Raw genomic sequence first — 10863 nt, 5'->3', positions numbered from 1 at the left:
TTTAAATTTAATAATGACAATATCAATAAAGAATTAATTAATAAAATTACTTTTATATCAAGGCACTGATGGTAGCTGAATAAATTTTTAGCTTTCGTAACGAGTGATACCACAATAAATTTGCGACTAAAACGGACGCATGCGTTTAAAAATGAATCGTAAATAAGATTTTGAATAAATGAGTAGGGACTAATCATTGAATGGATACAAAAAAAAACCCGTCACGCTTCCTTGCTTTTCATGAAAGTGAAATGGCTCTTTGAGCCTCTACGCATGACATCTACTCTATTGAACTCTTCGTAACACATGTGTACTTGGTTTTTAAGTTTTAATATTTACACCAAAACAAACCGGCTTTGATCGAAAAGATTTGAAGGAAAAGTTGATGATTCGGGTAGTAGAATCAAGAAGGTCTTCTGGATTTGATATGCACTGTTTGTGGCAAATCGAAGACATTAATTGCTCCGTCGTAAGATGACAAGGTGAAAATTCTCGAACTGTTGAGGTTGCCTTACCTCCAATTCCTGTGGTAGTAGTTGCGATAACACTCACTGACGCTGTGCTAGTTACTGCTCCTCCAGTGGTAGTTGCGACTCCTCCGGTTACTGCTCTATTACTAACTTCACTCACGACTACTACGGAGCTGGTCACTTCTACTCCAGCCACTGTTGTTGTGGCTATTTCTTTTCCTGCTGCGTTTACGGTGGTAGTTACTCCTCCTCCAACCACCCTCGTACTAGTCACTCCATCGCCGGGTACCACCGAAGTAGTTACTTCTCCTCCGGTTATTAAAGTGGTACTTACTCCTCCAGCTGTAACTGCGTTGGTAGCTACTCCTCCGGATGTGCATGGAAGGAAAGCATATCGTGAGTTAAAATAGATTGTAGTTGCCATTGTTTAAAGAGTAAAAGTTTGAGAAACGTGTTGGCTGAACTATTAGGGAAAGTAAGATACAGGACGTAAAAAAAATAAGATGGCGTCGATGCACCTTGTGAGGGATTTGAATTCTCACTGAGCTTGGCACAGCCACTAGACAATTACACAACTTTAATTTTTTTCTGATCATTATTCATTTAACAATTTGCGAAAGGCAGGTAAATTTACAATAGGACAATGTTGTTCCGTAATAGGTAAAGTACCATTCCCTATCCCCTACAAACAGACAAAATTGAAACCCTACCCACTAACAAGCCCCATGCTAAAAAATAACAAAACATATAATCATTAACCGAACGAAAGAGAAAAAGAGAGAAAAAGAAAAACCAAAAACACAAAAGAAAAGAAAAAAAAATAGTTGATGAACATGTTCAAGAATTAAGAGCATTGAAACGACATTTTACAGAAACTGTTTTAAAAGAACGGATGTCGTCTTGATTGAAAACTTTGCCAAGTCTCTCGTAAAAGAAAGATTTTTGTTTGTTGACGAAAAGACGGTAGTTCCTTTTCAGCTCTTATGTTATCTGGTAAGGCGTTCTCCATAGAGTGAGGTTTAAGCTTTCACATTTTTGAGAAAAAGACCACAGGCCCCACGGTGCGAGCGCCCACTACAAAACTCAAAGAGGTCGTTTCTTTTCGGATCAATTAAACCTAACTTGCATTTAAAGACAAAGACAATTGATACTTTTCTCTTTTGTTTGGTTTTCTTAGGAACATTTAGCATTTGTTTAATTTAATGGATATGCAGGCATATATGAGTTTAATGGTTCTCACAAAATTTGCTCCACCCCTTGATGATAACAATTTTGATTACAAACATAGTTCTAAGACTGGGGCGTGTAGCATGGTATTATGCTCAGAGATCAGAAGAAGAAAATAGCTTTTCAGATGGTTGTTGGTAACTTAGGTAGCCACGAGGTTCCTGGTTTAGTTCGGAGGTCAAACAAACCATCAAGCATCCTAAGCTACCTTACTTATCTTTTGGAAAATTTGCATTACTAAAGTTTTAATTACTCGGCGATTGAACAATATTAATTTTGTTTATCCAGTGCAGAGATATATCAATATATGTCATATATGTTTATATATGTCATATATGTCACACATGTTCTAAGACTAGGGCATGTAGGATGGTGTGATGTTCAGAGATCAGAAGAAGAGAATAGCTTTTGAGATGGTTGCTAGTAACTTAGGCAGCCATAAGGTTGCTGGTTTAGTTCGGAGGTCAAACAAACCATCAAACATCTTAAGCTACCTTGCATGTCTTTTGAAAATTTGCATTGATAAAGTTTTAATTACTCAGTAATTAAACAATATCAATTTTGTTTATCCAGTGCAGAAATATGTCAATATTTGTCATAAATGTTTACGCAGACGTTTTCCATATCTCGACAAAGGAAAAATCTTTTTAAGACTTTTGCTCTTGTCCACGCAATGAAATTTGCTGCTGAATGGATCTGGGTTTATTTAATGCTAAATTATTAAGTTTTTTAGAAAAGAGGCATATCCGTTTAACTAAATGTTATTATTAAACCTTGCGGGGGAAAAACGATTATTAAATAATCACTATAGGGGTGCCTTCTCTTGGTTTTTCTATTTTTCTTTGGTTTTTGGTTAAGGTTGCGTTTACTAAAGCATTTACTATTTTTAGCTCTTATCTAATTGTAAAACCGGAAAACGGAGATCTTCAACGTCTTTCTCAAGACTAACGAGAGTAATGGCATTGGTAAGGTTTGGCAGTTCAGCTATTATACACACGTTCTAGTGAGACTTCGAAAGCGATGACCTTTCGAGTTAGATAAGGTGACCTGGCGAGCAAGAACACATCCTTGACAGAGTGTTTTAAGCATTTTGTGAAGGTCCCCTTCTCCATTCTCCGATCTTCGCCCTTCCGCTTATTTTTTCCTCATTTGCTTTCTTTGTGATCACATTGTCCATATAAAAAGACAACAGAATTATATTAGGATAATAATGAAAAGGGTGGGCGGAGTGCTACTCAAGAGGCGATATTGGACACACGCCAACTTGATACCAAGTTAGTATACCGATCAATGATTGATTATCGAATGCTCATTGGTAATAGATCTTGATTATCATTTTGTTCGGTAATCATTGCTTTATTTTTTTCTGAAATGGTCCTTCTTTTAATGTAATACCTGTATTTGATGATAATAAGCGCATCGAAAATGGTCACAATTCAAAGTATTTTGTTTTATCATGACGGTTACTTCAAAATAAACACCTAATTTTGGAAGAAAAAGAGCGGGCATTCTAGGTTCCGACTTTCGATGTTTATTTGCTATTTGTAGCATCAGTCTACAGCCTTAATCTGGTCAAAAGTTTAATTCTTCTCTTGATTAGCAATGCAGTAACACTAATGCGAATGCAAACTTATTTTATGGAGGGTTGAACCGAGTTATCTCGCTAAAATTTGGGAAACCCGTCGAGGGTTAGTTGCGACTCAGTTGCATTGAATGGTAAGATCAAGAAATCCGATTTCGAACTCATAAAAGACCAAGAAGTATCATGACTGTGATAACTGACAAAATAAGAGAGATTCGTAAGGTATGAAGCAGCTAGGAACTTGCAAGTGTTTCTAGAATAGCACCATGGCTGCTGAATGCAAATCAAGTCCTCTATACCAGTACCTCCAAAGATATACTAAGTGACAACTGTTTCAGGAGGTAAGGGACGACCTTTTCCCACAACTTAAAGCAAAGGAAAGGAAACATCGTAAAAACGTGCCTGAGAGATACGTACTGTGTATAGCGCAGCACACAGCTGGGGGTATAATATTATTCAGATGCAGCCTCAGCTTCATTGAATCTTACTCTTCGAGCGGGTCGTTTTCCATCGTATTGTTTTCGCTTCAGGCGACGAATTAAAGGTTAATTTCACTATTGTAAGCAAATGATGAAGTACAGCGAGCTCTTACCGTGACAGAAAAGACAGCCGTGAAAGATCAGTAATGTCCATATCAATGAAACCTTTGCCATCGAGAAGTGTCTTTCGCAACAACTTTCAACCAGTTATACTATTTAATGGGAAGATGGCAGAAGATAACCAAGTTAAAACCAGTAAATATAGAGAAAAAATGCAGAAAAATTCCAATGATCTTTGAACAGGTAAATCTGTAGTTCTACTCACGCACGTTTGAATGCAAAATGAAATGTAAAGGTGGTTCACTCGCTCCTTTGATTTAGTCAACATGTCACAATTACCATAGCAACGCCAACAAACGCACCTAAGCTATTAAGAGGCTGTCCGCGTAAGAACCGACCACTCGAATTTCGGCCGATCACAGAATTCCCTCAAATTTTTACTGTGAGATATTTGATCTAATCTATCGCCAAAAATTATATTTATTTGGTTCGTAATGCTATTTTATCAAATTTTTGGCGACGAGATGCGAAGACGGTGAAAAACAAAGAAATGTGTTTATTTCAGCGTTAATATTCAGCGTTTCGCTGGAGGCTCTAAACACTTACGCATTTGATCAAATAGCAGATATCGGACATATGGCATCATTTTACATCTCTTCTGTTGATTAGTAGCAAAATATGTAAATTCTGACCAAACAATGAAGAATTACGCTGTTTTGAAAATACCACACAAACAGCACTTTCCAAATTTGAGCTAGCGTGCTGTTGTTCCAAGACGCTTTTCTCAAAAGTATAACGGGATCTGGAGTCCTCACCACTGTCCATGTTTAGTACTAGGGCTGGTGTGCCGTAAACAATAAAAACATTTTTGGCAACTAGTCTTTTCGAGCTACAGGAGCTCGATGAACTTTACTAATTTTCAATGTTCAAAGTGCATATGACTTAATTTATGCATATTTGTGGTTACTTCATTTCTCGCTCAAAATCAATGTTTGAGGCAGTGCTTATTCTCCAAACTAGCACGGTTGTTTTGTTAAGGTGAAGATGTCCATAAAATCATCTAAACTTGCCCCAAAGTTAGCAATTACGAAGGTAGAAATGAACATTTTCTGTGTGAAGTTATTAGACTGTCTCATGTGGGCTGAAACATGTCAAAATTCCATTAAGTATGTCTTGACCGCTGTCTTATGCTGTAAAACACTAAAATTTCTGTCAGTTATAGATTTAGAAACACTCATTCAAAATATGTTATTATGAAGAGAACTTCATGTCTTACCAGAGATCTCCACTAGATCGGGTTGATTCAGTCATGTGTCACGCTCTTTACATTGAAAATGTCACGGACTCAAATTTAACTACTTCGCACAGAAATGGTTTGTGTCAAGAGTGATAATTTTCCTATCTTTACTATTTTTATCCTAGAATTTGCCTCATTATGGACCAAAAAGTAATTTTTTTGTAGACAATTATGACGATGTCGATTTTAGGTGGCAAGCAGGTTGAAATGCCCGTGTTTTTACGCCGGATACCGTAAAATGGTAAAAGGTAAAGTAAAAAAAGTAAAATACAAAGTCAGTGGCCACTAAAAGAGTAATGAATTAAGTTTTCTCTGTAGTATCGATAATCACCGCCGGTGATTCACCGTCTATTTGTCTCTTTAAATTCAAATGACTTTTAATTTCTTACTTGGTTATTATAGATTATAGGTAAACGAGTTTGGGGAGATTTAATTACATCGCGTGACTTATATGGGTTTCAAAATATTGATTGATTGAGTCGGCGGAAGCATTTGCAGCTATGTTTTCGCAATTTTCCTCTATTTCTATATTTTCTTTGTTTTATCAACTAGTCTCTCTGCTACCAGAAAAGTAAAGCTCTACTCCTCGATATGTTCTGAAACTCCGAGTACGCAGAACCAGTCCTAATCAAAACGGATCAAACAATGTTCTACATTCTTATTTAAGAGTTTAGACCTTTTCTTATCAGTTAAAGTCACATCCTTCTAAGAATGTGGAAAGTTTAGTTACCAGATCTTTTTTCCTATCTCGGGAACCATACGGAATCTCAAAAAATTTAAACATCTCCTTAAGCATGACTACGCTGAAAGTTCAAGTTTCTTATCTCGTGAGAGGTCACACAAGCAGTATGAGTCATAGCAAATAGGGTGCTTTAGACCAAGCTGGCCGGCAACGTTTTCCAACATTTCACGTTTTCTTGCTCCTCCTCCTCTGCGTAAACTTCCTCCATTTCAATTTCTCGGCTTCCCTGTCTTCTTCTTGCAGCCGCCAGTCTCGAGAAAAACCCCTGCACTTGAGTCTTCGTTAGCCAGTCCTTCCTTTCAAACATGCGGGAACCATCTGGGTTTCTTGCCGTTTTCATGTCTGCAGCTACTTTTCCGGGAGCTGCCTTCGTACCAGTTCTCTCTCCAAGGTCAAATTTTGTTTTAAGATACTGTTTAACTTCAGAAGTGAAACGCACAGCTTCCTGGCTTCGTGGCTTATGTAGTGCCCAACCAAGCAGCATATCACTGCCAGGACAACCAGCTTCTTGCTGGTGCTGTCGCTCGTCACTAGATTTTTCTGGTGCGCTGTCGATTTCCTCGTTGTTAACACGGAGGAATTTTTCTGCCCAGTCTCTTCTGAGTTTTTCGTGCACTGTATCAGAATTTCGGAGAATTTGGCATTGGCCACCCACATCGAGGTGACTTTCTAATTCGCTGAATTTCTTAACACCATATTGCACCCAGGGTCAGAACAGGCAAAAAGACCATTCGCTTGTTCACCATCACTATTTTTTGTCGCCTTATGGAGCCGAGCCTCTTTGAGCAGAAATAATTTTTCATTAGCAACGAGGCATGAAGAACCTTGAGGCCTGACGACTAAATCTTGGTAAGGAATCAGCTTTCCCTGCCCTATGCCATAAGCTCTCCATATTCGCATTCCTTCCCCCTCAAAGTTGAAGTTGTCATATTTACTAAAACGTGGATCTTTTGTACTCCAAGTGTTTTTTTAGTTTGGTTTATTGAGCAAACGCAGGCAGTTGTACCTCTAACAGGACGTTCTGAGAGTGCTGCACGCATATCTTTGGAAGAAACTACATCACGTCCCTCGTTACAGTATCGTCGGATTGTTGACTTCATCGGGCAAAGAATCCGATCACAGACATCTCTTCCCTACTGGGGTTGAGAAAAGTCATATCGCATGACTGCAATACCGATTCGTTTCCCTGCATCCCTAATGGCCGACAAGATAAAGTTGTTATGGTAACATCCTGCTTCATCGCTCCTTTGGTAAATTACACTAATTTGGGGGATGTTCCTTCTTTACAACCTCGAGTGTGTTATCAATAATGGAACAAACTGCATACCAGTCCTGTTGGCACATGTCGAAGATATGAGCGTACGACGTCTGTTTTCCAGAGGTGGCATTCTTAGATATGGGGGTGGATATATGCCAGCTTATCCCACGCTTTCCAAACTAGTCGGATAGTTTCACACGATTTTTCATTTGGAGAAACTTCATTGCCCAGTCCATAATCAGAATAGCGGACTCCATATGTCGTAACTTCATTGCATCTTGTTTCGCTTTCTCCTGGTTTATTGAGTGCATGATATACGCTTTCCAAAGCAAGGTATTCTCCTGGGCCTGGTTGAAGTCATACAGGAGATCTTCTCGTTGGTCTACCTTGTAAGGTGTCCAGAATGAACCTTCGATTCCTTGTCTCACATCTTGTAAAACCTTCTTCAGCCCTTGACAGTTACCGCAAGTGGATTGGTGCTCATGCGAACATGGATGTTAAAAGTCGGGCTCTACAGGATCACTTAGCGCAGACCTTCGACAGTGGTCTGCACAAGTGGAGTCATCTGGTTGACAGTGCAGGCGATAGTCAGTTTTTAGATAGCGTTTAGCATCTCGTAGTTTTTGACGAACATACAGGCACCCCTGCATTTCCATTCCTCCTTTCTCAAGAGTTTCAACCAGTGTTTCAAGTGTCTGAAAGCCCGCTTCGCCGTCGGCAGCAGTGTTATCTAGGCCTGGCAGTGACTTACGTTGAGATGCTTCTCGAATTTCTACTATTTTGAATATTGTGGACCTACTCAGAGGCTCGTGATATTGTTCTTTGCAATACTCCAAGTACTGTTCAATCATTGTAGACCTAATAATTTGGATTTATCAACAAAGTTGAAATGGTAAATTAGCCACCGTAATGATCATAAAAGCTGACGTTTCGAGCGTTAGCCCTTCGTCGGAGCTAACGACCTAGTCAGGGTTCTTACCACATTTGGCATCTCTATCTTGTCGCCATTTTCTAGGAAAAGTATCTTGCCGCCATAAGAAACATCTTGATAAAAGTACGGTCTATTTACAAAATTTACAAAGTGATCTACTTTGCCCATCTCAAGGCGTACACGATGTTTTGTTTTGGTCTCAGGGATATAAACCATATTAATGAAACTCCAAGGGGAAAAACACACACACACACACACACGCAAAAACGAGACAGAAAGGAAATAATAAAAAAGATGTTCTCAAGCACAGATAAGACATGAGGCTCTACATATTTTGAATGAACGTTTCTAAATCTGTAACTGACAGCAATTTTAGTTTTTTATAGCATAAGACAGCGGTCAAGACTAACTTAACTGAATTTTGTCAACATGTTTCAGCCCGCATGAGACAGTTAAACATAATGTCACAGAGATGTTCATTTCTACCTTCGTAATTGCTAAATTTAGGGCAAGTTTGGATGAATTTATGGACATCTTCATCTTAATAAAACAACCGTGCTAGTTTTGAGAATAAGCACTGCCTCAAACAATGATTTTGAGCGAGGAATGGAGTAACCACAAATATGCATAAATTAGGTCACATGCACTTTGAACATTGAAAATTAGTAAAGTTCATCGAGCTACTGTTGCTCGAAAAGACTAGTTGCCAAAAATGTTTTTATTGTTTACGGCACACCAGCCCTAGTACGAAACATGGACAGTGGTGAGGACTCCAGATCCCGTTATACTTTTGAGAAAAGCGTCTTGGAACAACAGCACACTAGCTCAAATTTGGAAAGTGCTGTTTGTGTGGTATTTTCAAAACAGCGTAATTCTTCATTGTTTGGTCAGAATTTACATATTTTGCTACTAATCAACAGAAGAGATGTAAAATGATACCATATGTCCGATATATGCTATTTAAACAAATCCGTAAGTGTTTAGAGCCTCCAGCGAAACGCTGAATATTAACTCTGAAATAAACACTTTTCTTTGTTTTTGACCGTCCTCGCATCTCGTCGCCCAAAATTTGATAAAATAGGATTACGAACCAAATAAATATAATTTTTGCCGATAGATTAGATCAAATATCTGACAGTAAAAATTTGAGGGAATTCTGTGATCGGCTGAAATTCGAGTGGTCGATTCTTACGTGGACAGCCTCTTAAGAGGCTGCAATTTGATCAAATGACATAAAAGAGACATATTGAGTATCCGAGTGCTGTACCTTCTTTAATGAGATTTTGAGCAATCGTAACTCCTCTGACGAGTTGGTTTCACAGATTGGCCACATTTCAAAGTGAAAAAGACTTCGTATCAGCATAAATTATATATTCTCATTAGACGTATAGGTAGTTGCGCAGAAATATCTCATAACTGAAAATAGTGGGAGGAGGGCCGGATACCCTAAAATGTCAGTCAAGGATGAAAAGTATATCCCCTCATGCCATTAGTTTTATCTTCAAAGGTCCTCTTAAGGGTCTTCTCCCCCAAGAAAAAGTACTCTTTTCGTCGCACGGGAGTAGGGCCGACTGGCCTAAGTCCTTAAAAAGTCAGTCAAGGGTGTCAACTCCAATTCAATTCTGTCGACAAAATTTTCTAACAGGTCTTTTTAGGGGTCTCCTCCCCATAGGAAAAGCCTCTTTTACTTTGGCGACCTGTCTCGTTTGCATAAAATTTAGCTCAGGCAAACATCATTTATTAACCCCCTAAATCATAGGGGTGATTAACGTCCGCCTGTAGCATCCAGATATAATCCAGTTAACAGGCTATGAGGATACTCAATTTTATTAAGTAGAGTAGAATCGTTATCTTGATCTTAATTTAGAAGGAAATGCGTTAAACATCAGGTCTTGGGAGTTTAACGGTTAAACCTAAGGCTACTTAGACATTAGCCCTGAATTTAATTTAAACTGTGTAATGTTTCGGTAAAAAAGCAAATGAGTATTAATTGAAAATTGTACCCCGAAGTGGGGGCCGTACATAGGATTTTTTTGTCTACGGGGACGAACTCCGCACACCTTTATAGGGGTCTCCCGTATACAGACAGGGTTTCTAGTTGGACGTTTTGTTTTCACCCCTATACAGGTTGCCTCAAAGACCTTTATGGAAACAACGTACACTGGTGCTTTTTGTTTTAAATTGTCGTGATTTATTATGGCATAAACACCTTGTTTAGTTTGAAATTGCCCCTGAGGTCTCTGCTACACAATGATGATTTATACACCATCTTTAACTCAAGCTATACTGTGAACAGCAATTTAGCACTTTCTGTGGATTCAAAAATGCGTTGGAAGCCTTCGTTAGTTTGAACAGAGCTTGGCTTGTAGGAACTGAGCTGAAAGTGGAGGTTTAGGTATCAGAATACCAAGTCTCAAAAACGAATCTATATTAGGCTATTCTAGATTCTTCTCCAATTTGACTTCATGTCATAGATCTCTTTTGGAATGGGAATGAAGTCCGTTCCGCGATTAATTAACAGCATAGCAAGGCCACTTAATCAATCTTCTGTCATTGATGACTGAGTCCATAGCTTCAGACGGCGTAGGGCTGAAGAGGAGCGTTTGCAACTGACGCTTCCGACTAGCGTGGTTAAAAAGATCGACAATGTAGTGTCATCATTCAGAAACAAGAGACTAGTTCTCCTTCATTGCCAAAGGCTAAATGAACTTTATTAACAAACACGTTACGCATATAGAAGTATAAGAGTTTACTGACTTATAGTAATTTTACAACATGCAGGTATCTCCAGTACAGTAGGATTACTGCGAGTAGTAC

The 10863-nt window shown here is 38.7% G+C and overlaps 1 protein-coding gene and 1 pseudogene across 1 annotated transcript in view; both read right to left on the bottom strand.

Moving 5' to 3' along the window:
• LOC111326901 (uncharacterized) overlaps nucleotides 1-10863 on the bottom strand; it is a 41575-nt gene that overhangs the window by 15586 nt on the left and 15126 nt on the right. The gene's annotated exons all lie outside the window — the stretch shown is intronic.
• Nucleotides 5759-8262, bottom strand: LOC148734781 (uncharacterized; annotated as a pseudogene).

Source organism: Stylophora pistillata, chromosome 3 (assembly GCF_964205215.1).
Source record: "Stylophora pistillata chromosome 3, jaStyPist1.2, whole genome shotgun sequence".
Lineage (NCBI taxonomy): Eukaryota > Metazoa > Cnidaria > Anthozoa > Scleractinia > Pocilloporidae > Stylophora > Stylophora pistillata.
This window is presented reverse-complemented; position numbering and strand designations above follow the sequence as displayed.